This window comes from Galeopterus variegatus, unplaced genomic scaffold (genome assembly GCF_000696425.1).
Source record: "Galeopterus variegatus unplaced genomic scaffold, G_variegatus-3.0.2 Scaffold188, whole genome shotgun sequence".
NCBI classification, from domain to species: domain Eukaryota; kingdom Metazoa; phylum Chordata; class Mammalia; order Dermoptera; family Cynocephalidae; genus Galeopterus; species Galeopterus variegatus.
In genome coordinates this window covers 344,652-356,933 of record NW_007726299.1, presented here as the reverse complement: position 1 = coordinate 356,933, position 12,282 = coordinate 344,652, and the positions used below count along the sequence as shown (strand labels likewise).

At 36.9% G+C, this 12,282-nt stretch overlaps 1 protein-coding gene across 1 annotated transcript in view; it reads left to right on the top strand.

Moving 5' to 3' along the window:
- Window positions 1-12,282, top strand: part of TMEM65 (transmembrane protein 65) — a 114,114-nt gene that overhangs the window by 54,893 nt on the left and 46,939 nt on the right. The window lies entirely within an intron of this gene.

The following is a 12,282-nucleotide window of genomic DNA, read 5'->3' as shown; positions in this document are numbered from 1 at the left end:
TTTTGGCCCCCTTCCCCCCCCCCCCCCTTAGTTCAGGAAATTGTGGACCAATTCATAGTGTTGGATGATTCTAGACACCGTTTCCCCACAACGCTTCTACAAGAAAATGTTAACATCCTAATCAGTTATTAAATGTGTAATCATGACATTATATGAAATCATAATCACATACTAGCATATTTGTAATCTGTATGTGCACTCAGGATGTGGTTTTAAAATACTCAATTCTGAAAATGTGCTCCTTGGAAAATCATATAGACAGTTGTATACTAGAACATTAATTTTTGGAATCTTTCTTAGTAGGCAAGACTTTTTGTACACTTATTTTTGCCTTTTTTAAGTAATTTGTTGGCAATTCTGTATTGTCAACATGTTACAAGATTGGAGGGCCCTGTGAATATAATTTTATGGCAGTTCTTGAAAGGCATGTCCTGCAATATGATTGGAAACATTTTATCTTACTTACAATATTGTTTTTGCACCTGCCAGCAATATTGCAGTAGCAATGCTATGTTTTCCAATGAAGATATTTTTTAATTTAACATATTTAATTTAACATAAATATTCTGGGAATGACCCCAAAACTTCAGTCAAGGAAGATCATTATCATCAGTTAGACTTAATTATGTAAGTTATATGAGAGAGAGGTCAGTGATTTAAATTGTCTTCTTTGTTTAGAAGAAACGGGCAAGGATATAGGAATCAATGTGGTAGTCAAATGATTATCTCTTGTTTATGAGCTGAAGATTTAAAAGCTTTAATCAGCTAGTTTTGCTGAAGTTAATGACTAAATTATTGCCCTTTGAATCAAAGAGACACTTAGAGGTGCTATTAATTTTTAGTATAGTCTTGGTGTTCACTCATTATTTTCAATATCAATACCTATAGTTATTATGGAGATAACTAGAATCATCACTTAGTAAATTACCTATTCATTAATCATTTAAAGTAAAAGGGGTTTTGCTATGTTAGAAATGTGTACAGCTCATTTCATTACTGAAATTAGCATTTTTTTCCCAGTTAGACTAATGAAAAACTCCCATGTTTTTCTTTTATTGTTGCTTTTTTGAATAATGTTTCTTTTTTTTTTTTTCCTGGAAACTGCTCTGAATAATGTTTTGAAATACCCAACTAATGTACTAAATGTGTGTGTACTACATGCACTTTTTTTTTTTTTTAACTCCTTACCCCCATGCAGGTTTTACTATGTGCACTCTCTAATGAAATAAATTCTGTGATAAAAAGACTGTTTCTTATTATAGAAAATCTTTTGTGTCCCTGGAAAGGGTGCTCATACAATCTAATGAAGAGTTTGGCTTTGGTGTGGGAAAAAGATTATTCATGCTTTGACATGGGAGGGGAATCTACTGAAATTTGGTACATTTACCGTCATCTTTCTTGTGTGTTTATCAGTAGGCATATGATATAATCTGTGACGAGATAAAGCTTTAGAATCAATTTGTAATAGATAAGGCTGACTTTGTGGGATGTCTTATCATAGTTAAATAGCATATTATGATTTTTAAATTACAAACCGATTTCCTCAGTTTGTAATTTAAAAAAAGTGGATATTGTGTTCTGAACTTACCTGCTCAATCTGATGTCTCTTCCAGAAACAGGCCATATTCTGCTGATAGTACATTGTTGGTTCATGTTTTTACATGTAGTACTGGCAAGCTGACATTGTTACAGTTGCCTTTCAATATTAGCAAAGATATTTAAAACAAATTTTCTTTCCAATTACTGTAATTAATATTTCTATTTATAATTATTTTTTAGAACTTTTAAAATATAGCAGTTTGGTTTTGAAAGGTGGGCAATGCTCATTGTATTAGTTATCCATTGCCATATAACAAATTATCCTATAACACAGTGGTTTAAAAAAAGCCTGTATTATCTCACAATTTCAGAGGCTCAGGAATCCTGGAGCAGTTTAGTTGGGTATTTCTGTCTCAGGGTCTCTCATGAAGTTGAAATCAAGCTTTCTGCTAGGGCTGCATCAGTCATCAGAAGTCTTGACTGGAGCTGGATGATCCGTTTCCAAGAAGACTCACTCACATTGATGTTGGCTGGAAGTCTCAATTCCTTGCCATATGGGCTTCTTCACAGGGCTGCCTGAGTGTTCTCAAAATGTGGTAGTGGGTTTCCTCTAGAACAAGTGATGAGAGAGAGAGTGCATGCGCATGCATGAGCACACATGAGTGCACATGCCTAAGCTGGAAGTCACAGTCTTTTATAATTCAGTCTTAGAAGTGACAGTCGATCTTTTTTATCCTAATACATTGTCGGAGGGTACTACACGGGGCAAGAATACCAGGAGGTGGGAATTATTGGGGCCATCTATATATTGTGGAGATTGGCTTCCACACTTATCTAGGGGGTTGTAACTAATGCTCATCAGAGAGTTATGCAGAGTGACGAGCTGGCTATTACAGAGGTACAATGAAAGATAATGATTTGAAAATAAAGGAGCTTCTTAGGGAATATTTTTGTTAAATGTGTACTTAACATATTTTTAAAATGATATTCTTTTTACATATGGCTAATAGGAGATACGTAGAGGTTAACAGAGCAGTTTTTCTATTAATGTTAGATCTTAATTGGCTTGCATTTTTTGTTTCTCCGTATAAGTAGTAATTTTGTATTTTTTTTCTTCTTTTTTTGGTAGCCGACCAGCACAGGGATCCAAACCCTCAATTATGTGTTTTAAAATTTCCTTTTTACCATTTATCTACATCCGTACATGTTAACCATATAATTCAAAACTTTAATCTTGTAGCCCTCTACTTCTTGAGATTGTTTATTTAAGGTAGGATGAGGAGCTTTGTTTTAAGAACTTGCCATAAGGCGGGAGGGGCCTTTGACAAAATGAAAGGCTGAGAAATAAAAAGCTGATATTAAATTGGATATCTAGAATACTTAAATAAGATACATATCATGGAGTCCCGGATCACTAGGGATCTTGGACCTTTAACAAGAGTCTCCCCATTTTTCTCAGCCCACTGCTAGGGATGATGTGAGAGAGTAGCCATTTTGTTACACTACTAGCCTCTGGAATGGACTGGGGATAATCTTTGTTTTTTGCTCAAAGCGAGTAAGAAAGAGGGCAAGAAAAATATTTTATACCCCAAATTAAGATACATGAATGAATATATTTCAGTGCCTTGATTGAGAGAGTAAAGGAGAAATAAGGGAGGTATAGCCCCAACTAGGCCCGGCAAGAGGGGAAGGACCAGCATGAGGATATGAAGTATGAACTGAGGAAGGAGGTGTGAGAGATCTCCTATAAATCAAGAGCTTCTATACCTTGGCCTATAGAAGTTAAATGAAACTTTGTTACAATCAGTTTTTTTTACCAATATAGAAAGAACGTAATTACAGCAGTATATTCCAACAAACTTGATTCTGAATTCTTTAGAGTTACTGGGTATGTTGGAGTGGCCTTATTACTAGGGATTACTGCCAGTAGAAAACAGATAATCAAATGGGATTTTTTCTTCCATTACAAATTGAATATATGCTATTTTTTTTTTCCTTTTTGTCTTTTTTCGTGACCGGTAACGGGATCGCAACCCTCGGTGTTGCGCCCGCACCGCGACCGGCAACGGGATCGCAACCCTCGGTGTTGCGCCCGCACCGCGACCGGCAACGGGATCGCAACCCTCGGTGTTGCGCCCGCACCGCGACCGGCAACGGGATCGCAACCCTCGGTGTTGCGCCCGCACCGCGACCGGCAACGGGATCGCAACCCTCGGTGTTGCGCCCGCACCGCGACCGGCAACGGGATCGCAACCCTCAGTGTCGCACCCGCACCACGCTCAACCAGTGAGCGGACCGGTTTCTATATGGGATCTGAACCCTTGGCGGGAGCGCCGCCACGCTCCCAAGTGCTGCACTCTACCGAGTGCGCCACCAGGCCGGCCCGAATATATGCTATTTTAATTATCACTCACATATAACTTGATGTTCAGAGTTATGTGTGACTTAAAATAACAATCATTCTATTATATCTCATGATTTGGGGGATCAGGAATATAGGCAGGGCTCAGCTAGATGATTTTATTTCATGTATTATCTGTGGAGGTCATTTCATAAACTTCAGCTGACAGATGGGCTGCACTTTGGTGGACATTGATAGAAGGCTAGGCTCAGCTGGAACTGTTGACCCAAGCAGATGTACATGGGCTCATCAACATGACAGTCTTAGGGTGGTTGTGATACTTAGATGATAGTCAGGGCTCTCAGAAAAATGTTCCAAGAGGGCTAGAAAGAAGGTATAAGACTTTGTATTAGTTTCTTATTGCTACTGTAACAAATTACCACAAATTTAGTGACTTACAACAACACAGACATATTGTCTTAACATTCTGAAGATCTGAAGTCCAAAATGAGTCTTAAGGAGCTAAAATCAAAGTGTCAGCAAGTCTCTGTTGTCCTGGAGGCCGAACGGGAGAATATGTTCCTTGCTTCTTCGAGCTTTTGGCAGTTCTTCGTTCGTGGCCACATCATTTGAATCTCTGCTTTAGTTGTCACGTCATCTTCTCCCTCACTGACCTTTTTGCCTCTCTCTTATATGGACCCTCATGATTACATTTAGGACCTGCTTGGATAATCCAGGGTAATCTCACTTTCTCAAAATCCTTAAATTAATCACACTTGCAAAGTCTCTTTTGCTATATAAAGTAGTATATTCACAAGTTGGGGGATTAGGATATGGACATCTTTGGGAGCATTTATTCACTCTACCACAGACTTGTTATGACGTAGCCTTGGAAGTCCCATTATGTCATTTCTGCTGCATATTGTTGGTCAAGCAAGCCGCTAATGCTAGTCCAGGTTCAAGGGAAAGGAAATTAGGAGGTATTACAATTATTAGGTGACCATATCTAATAATTGTTGTTTGTTCCTTTATATCAGTACATTAAAAAAAAAAAAATTGTTGGAAATTTTTTATTACATCTTTATTAATTCAGACCATTAACATATTAGAGTTTTTTATTTTTTGTTTGTTTGTTTGTTTTCCTTTTTTAATACTTAAGCCCTTATTTTGAACATTTGCTCTTATACTGGGTGCTAGTACAATGATTCCTTTTATGTATTGAGATGTATAGGATTCTTTCTTCTGTATTAGGATTTCTTACCTTTGGCAATATTAACATTTTGGGCTGGATAATTCTTTGTTGTGGGAGCTGTCCCCCACACAGGGTATTTAGCCATATCCCTGTCCTCTGCTCACTAAACCCTCCCACTTGTCCCACCCCAGTTGTGTCAACCAAAAATGTCCCCAGACATTGCTAAATGTTCCTTGGAGAAGATGGGGATGGGAAGTGTTGGAGAGAGGGGATAGTAAAATATTCCTGGTTGAGAGCCATTGCTTTATATGAAATGCTATAGGCTGTTTTTCTTTAGTTGCTCTGCCTTGTTGCTCCTCTTTTCCTATCATCCATTGATACTTGTAATTATCAGTGTATTCTCTTTGCTTCTAGTTCATTGCTTCGTTTTACAAATATTTGTCTCTGGATCAGGGCAAAAGGGTAATTCCTTACGTATCTATCAGACTTCTCACCTCTAGCAAATAAATGGACTTTGTGGTAACTGTTTTCCTTGATTGTGTTATCTCTTCACTTTGAAGCTCTTGACTAAATTCTAAATATTAGAAACCTCGAAAATATGACTCCCAGGTGTTAAGTAAAAATTATCATAGGCCTTTGTTATGGACTAAGTTCTTGCACTAGGCCCCAACAGACCAGACTGAAAAACCAAAATGGAGTCACCCCTGCTAAGTTCTGTATCACTTTGGTTGTGGTAAGAGATAACTGCCAATTTCCCCAACAGGCCAGTTTAAATCTTAAGTAGGTATGATAATGAAATTTCCTCTGCTTTAATCCTTACATGAAAGAGTTAGCCTGAAGTGACCCGATATTAACTAATCATTTATTTTTCTATTGTTCTGTCTCCTGTCCCCACCTTATAAGGAAAATAACTTTGAAATAAGCAGTCTGCGGGCCGGCCCGTGGCTCACTCGGGAGAGTGTGGTGCTGATAACACCAAGGCCATGGGTTCGGATCCCATATAGGGATGGCTGGTTAGCTCACTGGGTGAGCATGGTGCTGACAACACCAAGTCAAGGGTTAAGATCCCCTTACCGGTCATTTAAAAAAAAAAAAAAAAAAGAAAGAAGCAGTCAGCTTTTTGTTCTTTGTTTCTGCTTTTTTCATCCTTTTCTGTCTATAAAGCCTTTGTTGTTTGTAATAAACTTGGGAGCACTTCTCTGACTCTGTCAGATGGTGTTTCCCAGGTTGATCCTCACAATTGGTTCCCACTAAACTTTACAAAATTATTTCTGCCTTGATATCCTTAATTGTGGTCAAGACAGAGAAGTCAAACATTGCTATAGTTTAACTCACTTATAATTAATTTGATGTTTTCCATCTCAGTAGTCACTTATTGCTTATTTTTTATAGCACTTATAACAAGCAAGTTTTCATAAACAAATTTGTGGATAGGAAAATTTTAATAATATAAAGTCAGTAATTTATAGGGTCATATAGAGGGTGGGATGGAATTAAAGGTAATGGATGATTCTGAATGTTGGTGATGATCTGATATTGAACCATTATTAGTGGAGATTGTTTTAGTTTTTCCAAAAATAGTGATACGTTTGCATAACCATGTTTTTGTCTGGTTTCCTTTTGTCTGAATATAAAATAACTGTAACAAATAGAAACTAAATCCCTGAGTGCAGATTTTATTAGCATCTTGTTCAAGTCAGCTGAATTAATTAGTATGTAGCTTTATAGGAATCAAGACTTGTCTTTGACTCACAGGTTTGTGTCTGCTTTAAGCTGATGAAAACAATCACGTAAAAACAGGTAGTTACAGGTTAAAATTATCTCAAATGATCTGGTAAATGAGAAGCTCTTGTAGACAAAAGACTTTGCAGGTAACAAAATGTCATTCCGCTTAAGCTCTGAAACATTTACTTTTTTTGTTTTGTTTTGCTTTTTGGTGGCTGGCTGGTACAGAGATTGAACCCCAGACCCTGGTGTTTTATCAGCACCATGCTCTGACCAACTGAGCTAACCGGTAGCATATTTGATGGTAGCATATTTGAACATATTGCATTTTTTTCTTGCCTTAGTAAAAGTATAATGAGCACCATTTAGCTTCTACCAGATGTCAGAATCCTTACATACAATATTTTAACACAATAATTTTCTTTGGGGCTATTTCTATTTGTAGACATACTAGTCATTACACCACATGCCTTCAGAACACTGTGCTGTTTCAGTTGGCATGCTTTTTAGATTGTGTCATAGTAGTAGTGAAATGTGTTGGGCTTAGTCTGCCCCTCTCCCCTTCAGTGCTCTCAGACTATTCTATTCTATTCTCATTCATTGCTTGTGGTTGTGGGAAACTCTTTTCTGCTTCATGGCATTCTGGCTTTTTTTCTAATGTCTGCTTTCTGCTATTTGCCACTCTTCATAATGTTTCTAATTTTCTTCTTTTTCTTGTGTTTTTTCTCTTTTTTAAACCCCCACTCCTACCCCCACCCTCTCTGTTCTTCTCAGTAGGGTTTAATCTTGATAGACATTTCAAGGACCACGATTCTCTTTTGTCTTTCCAGTTAACCAGTTGCATCTGTCACATTACAATCAATCTTTGACTCTTCAGCTGTCACTCTGAAGATCTTCCTTATGAGTAGTTTTGTTAACATCTGGATTATGGCTATTCAAAGAATCATTGTTTTCAGTACCTAAAAGGTAATTGACTGAGGCATTACTACTTATGGATCTTAAAGTTTAAGGGAAATTTAAGGTAGAGTGATGTTCTTACTTGGTTTAGTTTAGATTTTCTATCTTTTTTTCTGAGTTTTAGGGTATTATTTAGTATAGTGTATTATTAAAAACATTTGTAGTTTTAAAATCAAACTGGTACTTTGTAACATATCTTATGAATTTCTATTGTGTAATGGTTTTTATATTTTATGGAAGACATACTACTGCTATGCTTTTGCTGCTGCTAACACCATCTTTCCTACTATTACTTACCAATTATTGAGTATTTGCTGTGTGCCAGACATACTGAGCTGAGTTTTCATGTAATTATTTTGTTTACGTCTCTTGGAGGGTGAAGGAATTATCTCTATTTATAAATTAAGAAACTGAGGCTGAGAGTAGCTTACCCTGGATCCTTCAACCTATGTGTCAGAGTAGAGTTAATGACTTAGCATTGTCTGACTCTAAAATCTCTGTTCTTACTATTGTATCTTTCTGGATATCCGTACGTGGGATTTTTAACACATGTTGGGAAAAAAAGCACCTCAAATGTGCAATAAAAGTAAAATGTTCTGGTTACACACAGATATCTTAGTTTATCTTCTGTATGTTTGCACAATATACAGCATTCAATACAAAAATAAATATGGCATTGTTACTTTGAAAATGAGGGAAATCAATGTGCAAACAAGTTAATATACTGTGTAAAAAGTTTGGAGAAGTCAGAAAACTAGTATATATCTGTGGGGTACAGAGTTGAATATCATTACTGGTGTGCAATATGTGATGCTCAAATCAGGATAATTAGTATATTTGGCATTGTACAGTGACATCATATTTCATGGCCCTTTACTAATTTCTCCCTTACCCCACCCCTCCCCCTTTCACACCTCTGGTAACCTCAGTTCTGTTCTTTCTTTTTGAATGGAAATCATCATGTTGAAGGGATACCTGCACCCCCATGTTTATTGTAGCTCTATGTACAGTAGCCAAGAGTTGGAACCAACCTTAAAGTCCATTGTTGGATGACTGGGTAAGGAAAATGTGGTATATATACACAATGGGATACTACTCTGCTGTAAAAAGGAATGAAACACTGCATTCACAGCAGCGTGGTTGAACTTAGAGAAAATTATGTTAAGTGAAATAACCCAGGCACGAAAAGAGAAATACCATATGTCTTCACTCGTAAGTGGGAGCTAAAAAATAAACAAATTCATAAAAAAGAGAGAGAGAGAGAGAGAGACAGCAATCACAATAATACATTGAACTTTCAAAAGGAGAGAACAGCGGCATTATTCTCATGCTGTATGACTTCAGATTTCCAGCCTTCTACTTCTATTCTGATCCTCAACGCATTTACAAATTAGAGAATGACATTCTTCTTGTTCTATACTTTGAGATGTTTTATAGCAGGCTGACATTTTAACATCTTTTCTGTAGCAAGCAACAGTTAATCATCTTATAGGTATACATCTGAGGAGGTAATCTTATTCCATTTCTGTAACATCAAAAATCTCCTTAAGTGCTTTCACATAGTTTGAGGAAACTTAAAAGTGATAACAATTCATTATGAACGCTTCAGTATCACAGGTAAGCAAATCATACCCCTACTTAGCAGCTTGTGTAGAAAATGTGCAGGACATTTAGAGGTAAAATCTTTTCATGGTAAGCTTTTTTGATAAGAAGCTTATAGATGAAATGAAATTTAAATAGAATATGCCAAAATTTACGTTTGCACTATCTGTCAAATATGTAGATAAATGAGCAAAATCTAGTTTATATTTAGATAAATTATCAACCATCTTTTGTTTTTCTGCAGTTTCATTAAAATTTTCATTGAAATTAACAAGGTGATTTGAAGCTTCATTTTTAAAGTAAAGTACTTAAGAGGTAGGGAACAATTTTGTTGTTGTTGCCACGATTCAGGTGCATTCCTTTATGTACTATAGGAAACATCATCACTGGCAAGATCTGACAGAATCAACTGTACACTGTAAGGGACTAACACATTCGTTATAAAATTTTCCCCTTTTGCTTACTCACTTGACATTTTAGTTGCAACCTCTGAATCAGAAAATGTAACTTTACTCAGTTTCATAGAGCAATCAAGTTAACAATACAATAATGCAAGTTTGATTGTATGGTATGCCTAAGCTAATTCAGTGGTCACTATTGGAGCATTATCTTTAGGTAGACAAAAAATATTTAATTGATTTAGAAGTATTTACCTGTCTTATCCTGGACTTGTAACATTTAGTCTCCATATGTGCTTTCACATCCTCTTTTCCACATTCCCAATCCCAAATTCTTTTCTGCATATTGTATAGTATGCTCTGCTCAAAATCCAGTTGTATGAGTTCTTCCATTGGTCATTAAAATAACATAGTTGTTTCACTTTATGTTTCAGTGCTTTCCGGGTCATGCTGGCATTTGTATTATCATTCTTTTCATTTTAATTATCTAAACTCCTAGAAAACATGGTTACCATATTCATTGATAAAAAATAAACTAGTACTATCTCAATACACAGTACAACAGTTAGTTGTACTAATTACAGTGCACTTACACTGTACACTTAAGTGGCATCACTAGGAGTGATGTAACAACAGATGATCAATAATCATGAACTGCAAATCATGGTTAGTGGTCAAGGAAAAAAACATAGGTCAGTGATAGCAACTGAGGAAGGGAGATGAATCTATGCCAGGTCCATTTAATATTAAAAACTGTATTAGGGCTGGCCTGTGGCTCACTTGGGAGAGTATGGTGCTGATAACACCAAGGCCGCGGGTTCAGATCCCTATATAGGGATGTCCGGTTAGCTCACTTGGGAGAGCGTGATGCTGACAACACCAAGTCAAGGGTTAAGATCCCCTTACCGGTCATTTTTTAAAAAACAAACGAACAAAAACCAGTATTGATTTCAGCCCATATTTGTGAGGCCACTGTAGGGGTTTTGTACTTTCCCCTCAGCTTTCTGCACCTGTCATCTAAGAAGGAAAGTTTTGTATTTCAGGGAGGGATTTCCTGGGATGCAGGACCTTCAAGTGCTAAAACTTAGTCCTTCTAGGTCATTCTTCATGCTGTACAGGGGACAGTATTTTTACCCTTCTCACAGACTAAGGCTTTTTATTCATAGGAGAGATTGGGAAAAGGATCCAGGTAGAGTTTCGTGTCCCTCCTGCATAAGTGCTGTTTCCCTCCTCTCTGTTCCCACCACAGTGGACATTTTCTTAGGGCTCTCTCCTATCTTCGTGTATGGTGAGATTTGCAGTGAAAGAAACTGCAAGAAGGTGGGGATTCCTCCAATTTATGCATACTTTAGTGTCTTCATACTGTCTCACCAGCCCTCACTCTGCCTTCATCTGTTCCCCTACTATTCTAGCTATGCTCTTCTTAGGGGGTCCAGTTGCATCTATCCCAAGTAAGCAAGTGCTAATGTCTACGCTGTCCTTGCAGGTGCCTGCCTCTCTTTTGATTTAGGGGCAGTTGTTTGCTCTGTGACTTCAGTTCTCCAATGGGTTCGAAATGTCATGATTTGAATTGAGTTTGACTTTATTTCATTGTAAGGATGGGACAACACTCCTTGTAGCTCTATACATCCCATAGTGAAAACCAGAACCCTGCTTACCAAAGTTTAATGTACGTACATCATCTAGGAATCTTACTGAAATGCAAATTCTATTTTAGTAGGTTAGACATGGGGCCTGAGATCCTACATTTTTGGCAAGTTCTCAGGGTCTCAATGCTGTAGGTCCAGGGAGTATTTTTGAGTTGCAAGGTTATAGAAGGTGTTTTTTGTTTTTAGGGTGGGAAAGAGTTGAAGTCATATAGATAGACAAATTTAAATTGTGAAGGGAAACAGGCAGACATTTAAAAGTGATAATGTAAGATGGGGCACATTTTGTGAATTGGTGGAATTTAATGTTAGAATGTGAGTAAGATCTTACGGTTTAAAAAAATGATACCCTAGAATTTTTTTTTTTTCTGTTGAAGATGTCTTAAAGATCATCTTCTTAAAGATGTTAGGAAATAAGTGAATTATTAACACCGATTTTATAGTTATACAGCAATCACTTTTGAGAAATAAATGCTGTGCAATAGATGTATTCCTTTTTGTTCATCTTCTTCTACTGTCCATTGGTTAATCTAATTTCTCTAGTGAGCTCTGCCCTCAGTCATACTTTCTTCTTTCTGCTTTTCTTTGTGCTGTGCTTTCCCCATTTAATTTTTTTATTACTTTAAAAATTTTGAAACAGTCTCAAATTTACAGAGAAGTTTCAAGTTTAGTATAAGTTTTTTTCTTTTTTTCCTCTCCTGAATCAGAGAATACGTTTCTGATACGATATCCTGTCATCCCTGTCATAGGTACAATTCCTTGGGAAGCAGTCTCTGAGACAAAGATTAATATGCAAGAAATTTATTGGGTAGTGCTATTGAAATCCTTATTTTAGAAAGGGAAGAGAAGGAAGCAGGATTGGGCAGAGGTAGAAGTAAAGTT